This window comes from Protopterus annectens, chromosome 6.part0 (genome assembly GCF_019279795.1).
Source record: "Protopterus annectens isolate FY-2018-M chromosome 6.part0, PAN1.0, whole genome shotgun sequence".
NCBI lineage: Eukaryota > Metazoa > Chordata > Ceratodontiformes > Protopteridae > Protopterus > Protopterus annectens.
The window spans coordinates 864,076,160-864,090,001 of NC_056737.1; the positions used below are offsets into that span (position 1 = coordinate 864,076,160).

At 44.9% G+C, this 13,842-nt stretch overlaps 1 protein-coding gene across 1 annotated transcript in view; it reads right to left on the bottom strand.

Moving 5' to 3' along the window:
* Window positions 1–13,842, bottom strand: part of TECPR2 (tectonin beta-propeller repeat containing 2) — a gene marked incomplete in the record, with an annotated part of 1,535,154 nt that overhangs the window by 976,152 nt on the left and 545,160 nt on the right.

Below are 13,842 nucleotides of genomic sequence, written 5' to 3' on the forward strand. Positions count from 1 at the left end.
TGCTCTTGTACTGTGAAGGTGTGGTTGTAGGAGGCTGGTATAGAGGACGTGAGACTGCTGTGGCCTATCTGCTATTGCCTAGATGTGACTGTTTCTGCCATTTCCACCTCAAAACGGGTTAAATAATTATATTTCTCTGCCAACGAGGCATCTCCATCAAATGCCATGTGGTTACTGATTTTATAGGTTCATAGGTAGGTACTAGGCTATCTGCCCCAGGGCATTTACAAGCCTAGCCAGAATGTATTGGCTTTCGCCTCCCTTAAAGTCTAGATTCCTGAGCCTCTGTCCAGCAGGGCCATAGAAGTGATCCCGGGAGTAAATTTACGATTACCCATCCACTCATCAAGATTTCACTTGAAGAGGGTCAGCGAGGGGCTCTGCCTAACATGGACTGGGATTCTATTCCAGAGCGAGGTCAGCCTTTGGGATATAAAATCTATCCCTCCAGCATGTCCTGTTTATTGTTGTGCTAAGGTTTAGATCCCTGGAGCGTGTAGCTCTGATGGATTTGGTTTTCTTGAGGTGGAGCATGTCCAACAATTCTGGGTTAGACATGGCCTTGTATGTCAGGCAGAGATCACCTCCGAGTAGACGGTAGGCAACTGAGTAGAGCTGGAGTTTCTTTAGTCGAGCTGCATAGGGCATCTGTTTGAGGCCCACGATCCTCTTGGTGAGGTATTTTTTAGGTCTCTCCAGCTGTTGCAGGTGTCGGGTAAGGTACATCCCAAATGGGACATTGGACTCAATTACGGGCCTGATGAATGATGAGTAGAGGGGCACAATGACTTCTCTTGATCTAGATGTGAACCCTTTTGTGATTAGGTGAGCTATATAGAAGGTTTTTCTAACCACTTTGACAATGTGATTGTCAAAGGTGAGGTTGCTATCTACTTGGGTCCCCAGATCTCTAATTACTTCTTCCGTACTTAGTGGATTACCTCCTATGTGGTAGCTTGTGGGCACTTTGTTTTTCCTAAAGGGGATGACTATGCACTTTTTGGCATTTAGCTTGAGGCCATGGTTCTGACACCAGGTATCCGTCCTTCTGGAGGATGCTTATGTCAGCCGGTGAATCGATTATGGCTCCCAGTTTGCAATCATCTGCGAACTTGGTAAGCCATAACCCTCCCATGTTTGCCTGTACCTCAGAGAAGTATATACCGAACAAGAAGGGTACCAGGACTGAGCCCTGTGGGATGCCACTTGTAACCGGTTTAGAGCTGGACATGGCACCGGCGACTCTGACCATGTGAGTTCTATCCCTGAGCCAGTTTGCAACCCATTTTGTGACATATGGGTTAATATTTAAGCTGGTAAGCTTGTTTACAGAGTGGGGTATTGTGTCGAAGGCCTTTGCGAGGTCCAGGTAGGCTGTGTGGACTACCTTTTCCTCATCTATGGCTATGGTTACTATTTCGAAGAAGTCAACTAGATTTAAGAGACAAGATCTGCCTTTAACAAAGCCGAATTGGGTAGGGTCCAGTGTTTGGAGGTTCCCAATGTCTTTGTTTATGAGATCCATGATGATGCGCTCCATAGCCTTGCAGACCAGGCTAGTCAGGCTTACAGGGCAATAGTTCCCTGGATCCATTGTGGCGCCACCTTTGTGGAGCGGGATTATTGCTGTATGCCATTCTTCGGGTACATAAGAACTGGTGAACCTGGGAATATTGAGGCAATGTTACAATTGCCTCATGTACACAGACAATCCTCTCCTTCTCCCACAAAACACAAATACATGCGAGAGATGCAACTATACGGCCAAACTGGAGGCTGAGCTCCTCAACATAGGACTGGCAAGACCAGACAGGAGGAGAAGGCAACCACACACAATACATACCCAGTCACACATGGTACCATCACAACTTCAAATCATACACATACTCACACAAAGACATACTCGGAGGCTCTGATCAAAAATTTACCAAAACAGCAGAGGCCACCAAAGCAGACACCCAAACAACTACCACCTCACGACCCAACACATGCAACACATAGACCACACAGTCAGAGTGTCAAACAGTCACAGCCCTTAAGGCCAAACAAAATGCCAGACACACTTGCCATTGGTGATTCCATAGTCAGACACACTGACGTCCCGCTCACCAGACTGAGTAAGGAGAAGGTCACAGTAAGCTGCCTGTCGGGCGCTAGAATCCGCCACATAACGCAAGCACTCAGGTCTCTCAACAGCAGGTACAAGTACGACTCAGTCATTGTCCACGCTGGTGTCAACGACCTGAGACGTACCTCCTTGGACTACATGAAAAGGGACGTAGAGGAGCTCTCTGATTATGTAGCCCAGGCAGGTATGACCCTGACCTTGAGCAGTATCCTACCTTCACCTAGAATGATGCCACAATACAGTGATAAGATGATCAGCTTTAATAATTGGCTTAAATTCTGGTGTCATTCAAAGGGGATCCAATGTCTGTCTGCCTGGGATGACATGCTGGACAAGCCACGCTGCTTCGAGGGACGGCTTGCACCTGTCACCCTGGGCTTCGGATATTGGCAAAGGCTCTTGCCACCCCATAATGCCTTTTTAGGCAAGGCTCAAATTCTAAACCTACCACCCTAGAACACCAAAAGGAAAAAACTAAGGGTAATGCTGCTCAATGCCAGAAGTCTCAATCTCAAGATGCACGCACTCGAGGCCCTTCTCAATATGGAGAACATCGATGTCTGTGCTGTGACAGAAACCTGGTTCAAGGCTCCTGAGAGCACCCCAGCACTAACAGGTTTCACCTCATATCATACGTTCCGGCCCCAAAATCCGGACAACACCAAGAAAGGAGGGGGGGTGTCCATATTCATAAAGGACACCCACACCTCAAGGTTGGTGGCAACGCACGATGCATCGGAGACCATCCAGGTGCAATTAACCATAGGCAAGACTGCTCTGCAATTTGTAGCATGTTACAGGCCACCCTCTCAGAACATCGAGGGGATAAATGTATCTCCAAACACCATCATACTAGGTGACTTCAACTACCCTAATATAGACTGGGAACACTACTCAAGCCCGAACACTCTAACCCAAAGATTCCTGGAGTTCATAAACTCAAATGCCATGGAACAACTAGTCACCATCCCCACAAGAGGTGAAAACATACTTGATCTCATCATCACGAACATGGGATCAAAATGTTCAACACCGGAAGTATACCCCTCACTGGTGAGATCAGATCATAAACTAATCTCGCTGGAGGTCCTCATCCCGCCCCACCTGAAACAGAAAAGACCACAGTGAAAAACTTCTCAAAAGCCGATTTCACACTTCTAAAAACTAGTGTGGTCTCCTTTAAGGCCCCTGAGCCAGTGGTAAACATTACTCAAACCGCTGAATCACTTACAAATGCCTTCTACCAGCACCTACAGGACTGCATGGATCAAGCAATCCCAAACAAAACTAAGACTCTCTGTACCAAAGGCAAGCGTCCACTCTGGTGGACCCCAGCCATAAACAAGCTCTACAACAAAAGGAGGAAGCTACTACAAGATAGAGCAAAATCCTTGAAAGGTAAGACATCTCTGATCATTATAAGTAAAAAACTAAGAGCTCTCATAAAATCATCCAAGGCAAATTTTGAGAGAAAAATCGCCCAGGACTCTAAAGACAATCATAAGGCCTTCTTTAGCTATGTTAGAAACCTAGGAGGAAACTCCCAGATATGCTCAGAATTAGTTCAAAATGATGTGAAAATTACTGAACCTACACACATTGCTAACATACTGGCTGACAGGTTCAGTGCAAACTTCTCCCCCCTCCCCAAAGGAGAGATATCTATTCCAGAGGATTGTAGCCCCCAAACATCTCCAACGCCCAGGTGAGAACTGCCCTCACCAAGGCAAAAACACAGCATCCATGGGACGGATGGTGTCCCCGGCTGTGTGCTTCATGAACTCAACGAGGAATTAAACCCACAGTTAGGACAGCTGTTTAATCTTAGCCTCACCTCAGGATACGCACCCAAGGAGTGGCGCCGGTGACTGTGGTCCCACTTCATAAGGGCGGTGCCTCCACAGACCCTGGAAATTACCGCCCCATTAGCTTGACAAGCCTTATCTGCAAAGCCATGGAGAGGATCATAATGGAACTCATAAATAAAGACATAGGGAACTTGCAGACTTTGGATCCAACCCAGTTTGGCTTTGTCAAAGGCAGATCCTGCCTCTTAAACTTGGTTGACTTTTTCGAGACAGTCACCAAGGCCATTGATGAGGAAAGGCAGTCCATACAGCCTACCTCGACCTGGCAAAGGCCTTCGACACAATACCCCACTCAGGTATCATCGAAAAACTCATCAGCTTGAATGTAAACCCATACATCACAAGATGGGTTGCAAACTGGCTAAGCGACAGAACCCACAGGGTCAGAGTTGCTGGAGCCATGTCAGACTCAAAGCCTGTCACAAGTGGTGTCCCACAGGGCTCAGTCCTGGGTCCACTCTTGTTCGGTATCTACTTTTCTGAAGTACAAGCAAACACAGGAGGGTTATGGCTGACAAAGTTTGCAGATGACTGCAAACTGGGCGCCATAGTCGAAAACGCATCTGACACAGATATCCTCCAGAAGGGCCTCACAGAAACGGATAACTGGTGCCAGAGCCATGGCCTGAAGTTAAACGCCAAAAAATGCATAGTCATACCCTTCGGGAAAAACAAGGTTACCCCTAGCTACCATATAGGTGACAACCCACTGAGCACAGAAAAAGTCATCAGGGATCTGGGGACCCAAGTTGACAGTAGTCTTTCGTTTGACACTCATGTTGCTAAAGTAGTTAGGAAAACCTTCTATATCGCCCACCTGATCATGAAGGGATTCACATCTAGATCAAGGGAGGTCATCGTCCCCCTGTACTCATCACTCATTAGACCTATGATTGAGTACAATGCCCGTTCGAATGTATCTGACCAGACACCTGATGCAGCTTGAAAGGCCCCAAAAGTTCCTCACCAAAAGGATAAAGGGTCTCAAAAATATATCTTATGCTGCCCGACTGAAAGAACTCCAGCTTTATTCAGTCTCATACCGCTTGCTCAGAGGTGACCTGTGCCTGACATATAAGGCCATGTCAAACCCAGATTTGATGAATATGCTTCACCTCAAAAATCTAGATCCCTCAGAACCACAAGGGCGGAGACTTAAACCTTGACACGGTTATAAATAGAACATGCTGGAGGGACAGATTCATCACCCAGAGACTCCCTATGCTGTGGAACAAAATCCCGGTACATGTGAGGCAGAGCACCTCGCTGGCCTTGTTCAAGAGGAATCTTGACCAATGGATGGGAGATCGCAGATATACCCCAGGGATTACTTCAGTGTCACTGCTTGACAGAGGCACAGAAAAATGATAGGCATAGTTTTTATTCAAACTAAAGGGGTGACGAAAGCCACATAACTATGGGCTAGGCTTATAAATGCCCTTGGGCAGATAGCCTAGTATGAACCTATGAACCTATAACCTGAGGTAAGGCTGAGTTGGAACAGTGAATTTATGTGAGGGTTTAGTTCGTTTTGGAGCTCGTGTAAGACACAGCCCGGGATACCATCTAGCCCCATTGATGCTGTATTTTTTTTTACTTTGGAGAGAGCTGCTTTCACCTGTGTGTCTGTGATGTCCAGGGGATTGCATTCTTTTGGGATAGACACTGGCTCTTTTGGTGGGGAAGGGGGGGGTAAAGTTTGCACTGAACCTGTCCACCAGGATGTTGGCTATGTCAGTGGGTTCAGTGTATTTTGTGCCATTTTGCACCAGCTCAGAGCATATCTGAGAGTTGCCACCCAGATTCTTGATGTAGCTAAAGAACGCCTTGCGATTGTCTTTAGAGTCTTTGGCAATTTTTCTTTCAAAGCTAGCCTTTGATGATTTTATGAGGGATCGAAGTTTCTTACTAGTACTAATCAGGGATGACCTCCCTTTTTGGGATTTTCCCCTTACATGCAATAGTTTTCTCCTTCTGTTGTATAGCTTATTTATGGCAGGGGTCCACCAGACTGGTCTCCTGTTTTTAGAGGAATGGGTCTTGGTTTTACTTGGGATGGCATGATCCACGCATTCCTGAAGGTGCTCATAGAGTTAAATTGTATAGGATTTTGCAGTTTGGGTAGCATTTTCCATATGCTCGGGGGCTTTGAAATTTTCCACCTCAGTCTTGAGGAGTGTAAAGTTTGCTTTTGAGAAATTTTTCACAGTGGTTTCCTTTGCTGGGGGTGGGGTCGGGATATGGATGTCCATTGTGATTAGTTTATAGTCTGATCTTACCAACGAGGGGTTTACCTCTGGTATGGAGCATTTGGCCCCCATGTTGGTGATGACCAAGTCCAATATGTTGTCCCCTCTTGTGGGAGTGGTGACCAGTTGTTCCAAGGCATTTGAGTTTATAAACCCAAGGGACCGTAGGGAAAAGGATTTGGGGCTTCAGCAGTTTTCCCAGTCGAAGTTTGGGTAGTTGAAGTCACCCAATATCATGGTGTTTGGTGAGACCTTCATATTTTCCAATGTTCTCAGGAATGCCGAGTGGTGGTCCTGAGTCTGGGTGGGTGATCTGTAGCAGGCTACAAACTGAAAAGCACTTTTACCTACTGTTAGTTGCACATGGATGGTCTCCTCTGCCTCATGCAATGACACTAACCTGGAGGTGTGAGTATCCTTGATGAAGAAGGATACTCCCCCGCCTTTAATATTTCCGTCCGAGTTCTGGGGCCGAAAGGAGTGATACGAGTTGTATCCTGGTAATGCTGGGGTGCTCTCTGGAGCATTGAACCAGGTTTCTGTTACTACACAGATATCGATCTTCTCCATGCTGAGGAGTGCCTCGAGTGCGTGCATCTTGAGGTTTAGACTTCTGGCGTTGGCATTACCCTTAGTTTTTTGTTTCTGGTATTGTCTATGGTGGTGGTTTTGTCTTCTGAGCCTTGCCTAAAAAAGGCACTATGGGGGTGGTAAGAGCCTTTGCCAGTATTCGAAAGCCAAAGGGTGACAGGTGCAAGCCTTCCCTGGCGAAGCAGCATGGCTTGTTGAGCATGTTATCCCAGGCTCACAGATACTGGATCCCCTTTGAATGTCACCAATAGTTTAGCCAATTGTTAAAATTGATCATTTTGTCTTTACACTGTGGCATCATTCTTGGTGAAGGTAAGATGCTACTCAGGGTCAGAGTCATACCAGCCTGGGCTACATGATCAGAGAGCTCCTCTATGTCTCTCTTCATGTAGTCCAAGGAGGTACGTCTCAGGTCATTCACACCAACATGGACAATGACAGTCATATTTGTACCTGCTGTGGAGTGACCTGAGTGCTTGTGTTATGTGGCGGATCCTGGCACCCGACAGGCAGCTTACAGTGACCTTCTTGTTTAGTCTGGTGAGTGGGATGTCAGTGTGCCTGACAATTGAGTCTCCAATTACTAGTGTATTAGGTGTGTTATTTAGCCTTATGGGCTGTGACTGTGTGGCACACTGACTTTGTGAAGTATGTGTTACGTGGATGTTGTGTGGTAGTGGTTGCTTGGATGTCTGCTTTGGAGGTCTTTGTTGTTTTGGCAGATTTTTATTTAGAGCCTCCACTTATATTTTTGTGAGTTTGTGTGTCTTGTTTGCTGGTGCGATTTGTCTATGTGAGACTGGTTGTGTGGTGTGTTTTCCTTCATCTCTTGACTGGCTGTGCCAGTCTTGGGTTGTGAGAGCCTGGCTCCAGTTTGGCTGTATAGTTGCATCTCTCACATATATTTGTGTTTGTTGGAAGGAGGAGAGGGTTGTCTGTGTACATAAGGCAATTGTAACATTGCCTCAGGATTCCCAGATTCACCAACTGGACTGGAGAGTATACCTAAAACTGCTGTTTGGACATTCCTGGATGGTTTACAGAACTGACTGTTGATTGTCTGGAGTGGACGAATAGGGAGCCTTGTACTACTGTATAATATAGGGGAGTGTAGTGCTAAACTTTGTTAGTGCTTTATTGAGAAATCTGAGCAAGTGCTGGGCTGTAGAAAGAAGATCGAGTGCTTATTTTGCAAGATAGACTAGGTCTAAGGAAAAAAATGAAGCACAGACTCTGTGGAGCCGGGAATAGTTTAAATCTGCTTAAACGGAGCTGTGCGACATTGCGCGATGCGCAAAATCGCACAAAACCACGCTAAAGCTGGTTTTAAAGCAGGGGACTTAAAGAGCTAGGAATTAGCCCAAAACAGCCAATAAACAACTAGTTTCTGGCAGAGACCAGTCCTCCAGGGACAGATAAGCTGCTCAAAGCTCCCCACTCTCACTGGTGAACAAAGAAGTTTCCTCCTATCCAAGGATATGGGCAACACAGGAACTTGTACAAAAGCCCAGCATTCAGCAAAACCTAAACTCAGGACTATTCTAGCTCAGAAAAGTCTGGAAACAAGGATATATATATATATATATATATTTTTTTTTTTTTTTGAAACAGTAGCAGATATTAACAGGAAAACACAGTAAATGCTTTGCACAGGATTAGCGCACTTGAGTGGGCAGCCTAAAACAGTTAAATTACACACAAAAACAACTTTTAAAGTGCAGGTAAGCAAAAATGCAATAACAAGCTTTTTAAAGGTAGTAGAGCAGTTAAACTCGCTTTTCGGCAAAAATAAGCAGTCGCTAATGAAAGGCAGTGAAAAGAATACTTTATCTGGTAAAAGTCACTTTTTCGTCACTCTGCTGCTTGCACCACTCTGTAGGACCACGAGGAGATTTGCTGAGTCGGAAACAAGTGCAAAACCGAACTAAAGTGGGTTTTAAAGCAGGGGACTTGAAAGATCTAGGAATTTGCCCAAAACGGCCAATAAACAACTAGTTTCTGGGCCGAGACCACTCCTCCAGGGACAGATAGGCTGCTCAAAGCTCCCCACTCTCACTGGTGAACAGAGAAGCTTCCTCCTATCCAAGTAAGGATATGGGCAACACAGGAACTTGTACAAAAGCCCAGAATTCAGCAAAACCTGAACTCAGGACTATTCTAGCTCAGAAAATGCGGGAAACAAGGATATATATATATATATATATATTTATTTACATATTTATTTATTTATTTTTTTGGAAACAGTAGCAGACATTAACAGGATTGATAATGTGCTGAATACCTAGCCATAGTCATTGTGGGCCCTTGTTGCTGAAGTAGTCCTCTATCTTCCTTTTATTGACTGCTTTAGCCTCTCTGATGGCTTTCTTTAGGTTGGCTCTAGCCACGATGTAAAGGGCTCCGTTACCAGACCTGAAGGCTGTACTGCGGTGCTTGAGAAGAGATCTGACCTCCTTAGTCATCCAGGGCTTCTGATTAGGGTGCACACGAATGTGCTTGCTGACAGTGACATTGTCAACACCTATTTTTATGTAGCAGAGTACTATTTATTTATTTATTTATTTATTAGATTTGTTTACCAGGAAATTCCAAATGGACACAGGTCCTTTTTCAGTGGAGGCCCAGGGAGAAAAGCTCCACAGAATAACATGGTTGATGGTAAACAATAACAATCGAGGTATGAATACAGTAGAAGTGATCATGACATGGAGAAATACAGGAGCAAATTAGGTACAATTGAGTAATAAGCTCTAACATTGAGAAATAAAAAGTAAAACACAGTGCTACAAATTTTCTAAAACAATAACAAGATAATAGACTAAATGATTAACTAAATCCTGGAAGGATTAACAAGCAGCGAGTAATCTTCAGTTCAGTTTTATAGTGATAGAGAGAATACTCTAAATCTGGGAAAGGAAGGTTTGAAGGGGGGGGTTAATAGTCGGGGGTTTGGACAAGGACAAAGCCAGTGAGAATTTAGGTGAGATTTTAAATGCAGTCTTGAAAAGACTGCAGGAAGGAAGGGTAGTTATGGTAGTGGGAAGGCTGTTCCAGACCTTGGATATAATGCAGGAAAATATAGTGCTTCACCTGCTGAGTTTTTGGCTTTGGTGACCTGGAGTAGATTTTTGTTGAAGGAGTGTAGTGGTCTGGAAGAATGGTAGGGTTGGAGAATTGTATGGAGCGATGGGATTCGGAGAGGGTGGTTTACTAGTTTATAAGCAAAGGTGAGTTGAGTTTGGTGTAGGAGATGAGGGAGTTCAAGCCAGTTAAGGTTTCTAAGGGAGAGACAGTGGTGACTGCAGTAAGAGGCACCAGTGGCAAATTCTGCGATTTTATTGTAGCAAGCTTCGAGTTGGTGTAGGTCTGATTGTCTAAGATTTGTAAGTATGGTGATGCATAGAGTAGGCTGGAGATTAGTTGGGAATTGGTGATAGAGATTCGTGCTGGTTTGGTGAGGTATTGGCAGCTTCTATATAAGGCACCCAGTTTTCTGTGAACTTTTTTATTGTTAGTGATATGTGGGTGTCAAATTTGAGATTGTCTATCTGTACGCCAAGTAGTTTTGTGTGGACTGTTGGTGAAATAGAGGTATTATCCTTGGCTTGAATAGTGAAATGTGGGGTGTTTGGGGTAGATTTGGAGGATTGAAAGATGAGGAGTTTGGTTTGATCTGGACTGAGGAGAAGCTGGGCATTAGATAGCCAGCTTTCAACTGAAGAGAAAGATTCTTGGGTGATCTGTTGGAGTTTCGTTAGAGTTGGGGCTGAGCAGATGAGGGTGGAATCATCTGCGTTCTGTATGAGGGAGTCATGTTTGGTGGCAGTGTGCAGGTTGTTGGTGAAAAGGGAGAAAAGTAGGGGGCCAAGGATGGAGCCTTGGGGAACCTCGAGAGTAACAGGGAGATGAGTGGATAGATTGTTGTCCCAGATGACTGATTGCTGGCGGCCTTGTAGATAGCTGTGGAACCAGTTTGTGACTGGTGTGGAGAAAGAGAGGTCTGATAGAGCAGAGAGCAGCAGATTGTGTGACAATGTCAAAGGCTTTAGACAGATCCAGAAATACAGCAGAGGAGAGGAGGCCATTGTTTTTGTGATGGAGGACAGTGTTGGTGAAGGACAGGAAAGCAGTTGTCGTGCTGTGGTGTGGTCTGAAACCATGCTGGGTATTGCAGAGGAGGTCATTGTTAAGGAGGAATTTGGAGACCTGTAAGTTGATGCATTTTTCGAGTATCTTGGAGAGGATGGCAATGGGGTGGTAGTTGGAGAGGCCACACATTTGCGGAGGGGGATGATGTGTGATATTTTCCATAGCATGGGTACATAGGATTCAGATATGGAGCAGTTGATTAATATGGAAACAGGATAAGCTAGGACATCAGCTGCTATCTTTAGGTATTCAGCGGGCAGGTAGTCAGCTGCTAGTTTTGCGGGTTTTAGTTTTGTCAGGAGTCTTTATGTAGGAGGTGGCTACTGTGGTGAGAAAAAAGGTATGGAAGGGTGGTTTTGGGTGGGGTGAGGGGGGAATTAGTGTAGGGGAAGTGTTTTTTGTTAGGGATAGCACGTATTATGTGAAGTGTTTATTGAAGGAATCAGCAATGCTACTGGTGGAGAGAGGGGGGTGGTTGGTTGGGGGGGGGGGGGTGGCTTACTTTTCCTAGGCAGAATATAGAATTAATTGTGGACCAGAATTGCTGGGGGTTGTTTTGGGAGGAGTTTAGGGACGTCTGATAGAAAAGGGCTTTTTTTCTGCTTTTACTTGCTTTTTGACCTAGTTACATAGTTCAAGGAAAAGGTGCCTATCTGAGGGGGTTTTAGTTATGCTCCAGTGTTCCCATGTTTTATTCCTGGTTTTCAGAAAGCCCCTGGTGTTTTTTTGTAGCTGGGGGGGGGGGTCTTAGTTCTGATTCTGGTGTTTCTCAAGGGGGCATGGGAGTTAAGGATGTTGAGGACGGTACTGTTAAAGAAATGGACTGCTTCGTCTAGGTTGAGGTACTTTAGAGGTGACCAGTTTACATTCTGGAGGGAGGAGGTGAAGGAGTTGGGGTTAAAATATCCTTTGTTGCGCGTAAGTCTATGGGTAATGGGTTTGCAATCATTAATGTGATTTTTTAGTAGGAATGTTGGGGAATGGTCACTGAGGGAGTCAGGTAAACAGCCTGCTAGGCAGGTGTGAGGGGCTTTGTTAATTAAGACCCAGTCAAGAATGGTGTGGTTATTGGGGTTTTTATTGATCCTAGTGGGGGTTTGTATTAGCTGAGAGAAACCGTAGAGATTTAGGTGGAGGGCTGGGTGGTTGCTATTGCAGGATAGACAACTGATGTTAAAGTCCCCAAGGATGATAGTTTCTTGGGGTAGGGAGAGATTGGCCCAGTCTAGTAGGTTTTCAAGGGGAGGTATATTTTGGCCTGGTGGGAAATAGCATCCTCTAATGTTGATGGGTAGTCTTCCAGATTTTGATACTTGAAAATGTCCCTGTCCTTTCAAAGCAATCCTGTAGCTGCGACAGTACACCTTCCAGCCAAATTTTACCAATCTTTGTAGTAATTTGGTCTTTCCTCCTAATAGGAATGTATGCTAGAGTCAGAGTATGGACAAATGGTCTAGATGAAGCAGCTGTTTTGCCCTATAGCCATCCTTGATATTTGAGTAGGCCTTGTCCAGTGTAGTTTCCTCCCTGGTTGCACACCTGATGTGTTGATGAAATCTGGGGAGAACTGACTAAGTCCGTTTGATTGAGATCACCAGCTATGATATGAACAGCTTCAGGATGGATGTTTTGTTGCAAGTTAATGTTGTCAAACAGGTGACCAGAGCTGTTCAAGCATTAGTAGTAACTATAACAGAAGTGAACTCCCAAAATAAATGAAAAGGGCCTGCATTTGATTGTCATATAATCCAGATCAGGAGAGCAATAATTGTCTACAATCACTGCGTTGGTACACCAGCTGTTATTCACATAGATGCAAGCCCGCTATCTCTGCTCTTACCAGAGTCTTTATTCCTGTCCCACTGAAAAGCTGTGCAGTCTAACCAATGGCTGCATCTGGTACACACGAGTGTAGCCATGTCTCTGTAAATAATAAAATGAAACAGTCTGTTACAAGTTTGCTCTCAAAAATCTGTAGCTGAAGTCCATCTATTTTGTTTGCGACAGATATGGTATTAGCAAGAAATATGCTGGGAAGAGGTGGTTTATGAGGATGTTTCCTTAGCCTAGCATGTAGGTCGGATCTGCAGTCACTCTTTTGCTTCTTGTGTCTTCTCCATCTTAGTCTCTTGCCTGGGCTGACAACAATCCAAGGAGAGCCTGGTGTTCTTTGCTACTTCCTCTGGTATGTCATAGGAGTGTAAGAATTCACTTGTAAAAGGGAAACTGCCAGTAATATATCGGGCTGATGGGGTTCATCTGTCACCTAAATGGGTGGCAGCAATTTATTTAGATTTGCAGGCAGAACTATACACTGGGAAGGAGATGTGAATGGCAGAAGGGGGGTGGGATTCTCCAACCCAAGTAGGTGGGGGGGGGTCTGTGACTTATTAGTTGCCCCATCCACAGACCAGCTAGCCCCACTGGAGTGTTGAACTTCTTAGCCAGCTCTCCCTTAGCAGAACGTAAGACAGGCCCCATCTATGAATATAAGAAAATGGAAAAAATGGATGAAAAAGGGGCTCTTGGATGTGATGTGAAATAAGGCCAGATATTGAAAGTGATACCACTCTGCAGATTTAGATATTTTTCCTTAAATCTCTGCATAACAAGGTCTTCCAGAAGATCTTTCCCTTACACACATATCTTGACTTCTATTGGCAAATAATTAGCAATAAACACAGGGCTGTGGCCACTGAACTCCAAGAATGGTGTCTGTACTTCATATATAAAGCTTCCAAAATGAGATGAGCAATGCATGTAAAGTGTTTGCTGTGTAAAACTGGTAATGATACAATAAAAATGCCTACTGCATACTGAAGATAATGAATCTGATGTAAGATGCTAGGGGATTTCT